The sequence below is a fragment of the Pteropus vampyrus genome, unplaced genomic scaffold, assembly GCF_000151845.1.
Source record: "Pteropus vampyrus isolate Shadow unplaced genomic scaffold, Pvam_2.0 Scaffold1000002813, whole genome shotgun sequence".
Lineage (NCBI taxonomy): Eukaryota > Metazoa > Chordata > Mammalia > Chiroptera > Pteropodidae > Pteropus > Pteropus vampyrus.
Window position 1 is genome coordinate 1 of NW_011917215.1, and position 1,823 is coordinate 1,823.

The window sequence follows — 1,823 nt, forward strand, 5'->3', positions numbered from 1 at the left end:
TTGAATTGGAAATTTGACATGGTGCAATGGCGGGACATGGAAACGGTACGTCAATAAAGCTGTGAAAAACTATGAGGGACGAAATAAAAAAGAAAAAACAAAAACCACCTCTTTCTGAGGAGAAATATATACAGAAGTTTTTCTAGATGTGTATAGACATAGATATAGATATAGGTATAGATAAAGATAAAGATATAGATATAGATATAGATATAGATACAGATATAGATACAGATATAGAGATAGAGATAGAGATAGAGATAGACATAGAGATAGACATAGAGATAGACTTAGAGATAGAGATATACATCCACACAGGTATCCGTAACAGGAAACAATGGAGAACTTTTCCAAAACTCCGAATTAATATTCTCAGAATTTTCAGGCCCACGTGTCTTTACTTCTGTTTTCGTTTTCTTAAACGAGGACTGGGTCTTCTCAGAGGAAATGTTAGAGAACGAGAGAAAATCGTCGGAAAACAGCGATAGTGCCCAAATATAAAGTTCATAGACGCCCCGTGCTCAGCTCACAGTCGCCCGCCTCTGCGGGCTGGGATGGAAGCTGGAACACCGCGCTCGCTCCCCTCTGCGAGCCTCCCCTAGCTCCCCAGCCGCCTCTGTCGCCCGCGCCCGCACCCGCGCCCGCCCTCTGTCGCCCGCGCCCGCCCGCCCGCGGGGCTCCCCGCTTGCCCACCGCGAACGTAACGTAAAGGACTCCACCCCCACGCCCCCAGGCCTCAACGGACCCTCCAGTTCCGGTCCCCCACAGGAGCTGACGCCCCGCCCCGTCCCAGAGCGCCCTCCTCCTCGTCCGCCTTGAGAGCGCCCCCAGGTTTCCACCCGCCCCTGACTCGGCCCGCAGCCTCCCTGGTCGCCCACCGCTGGGAGCACCCGGAGACCCCGCCGCCGCCGCCGCCGCCGCCGCTGCCGCTGCTCGCCCCGCAGCCCCGGCTTCGTCGCCGCCTCGGCCTTGGCGCCGGCCGCGCCTGCACCGCCAGTCATGTCGACCGCGCTGCCGCCGTCGTGTGCGCGCCACAGCTACCAGCCCGACTGTGAGGCCGCCGTCAACAACCAGATCAACCTGGAGCTCTACGCCTCCTACGTGTACGAGTCCATGGCCTTGTACTTCGAACGCGAGGACGCGGCCCTCAAGCACGTCGTCCAGTTCTTCCGGCAGCAGTCCAGCAAGGAGACGGAGTACGCCCAGAGGCTCATGTGGCTGCACAACCAGCGCGGGGCCCACCTGCGTCTGCGCGAGATCGGCAGGCCTGACCGCAACCGCTGGCACGACCGGGTGAGGGTCATGGAGTGCGCCTTGCACCTGGCGATGGATGTGAACCAGAGCCTGTTCAGTCTGCACCGGCTGGCCACCGAGAAGAAGGACGCCCGCCTGTGCGACTTCCTGATGAGTCGCCACCTGCACGAGCAGGTGAAGTTCATCACGGAGCTGGGCGACCATCTCACCAACCTGTGCAAGATGGGAGCCCCGCAATCGGGCCTGGCCGAGCACCTCTTTGACAAGCTCACCCTGCACGACAGCGACAAGGACTGAGCCTGGACTGCCTTCCCCGTGGCCGTGGGGTGACTTCTCCAGGTCACCACGCCCGGCATGCATGTTGCAGTATCGCCCTTGCCAGACATTCCCTTGAGGTTTTTTTTTCTTTTTTTTCCCTTTTCCCCTTCTTCTTCCAGGTTTGCCATTTCTTCCAATAAAGTTATTGGTTCCTAAATAAACAATGGTCTCTGGTGGATTGGTGTGTGCAGAACCCTCACCTTTTAAGCTTTCAGCAGGTATCCAAGCAAGCGTCCGTGCCGCCGACCCGT

The 1,823-nt window shown here is 57.3% G+C and overlaps 1 pseudogene; it reads left to right on the top strand.

Annotated features, from left to right (window-relative positions):
* The first annotated feature begins 999 nt into the window (after positions 1-999).
* On the top strand, positions 1,000-1,551 carry LOC105311263 (annotated as a pseudogene).
* Positions 1,552-1,823: the final 272 nt, after the last annotated feature.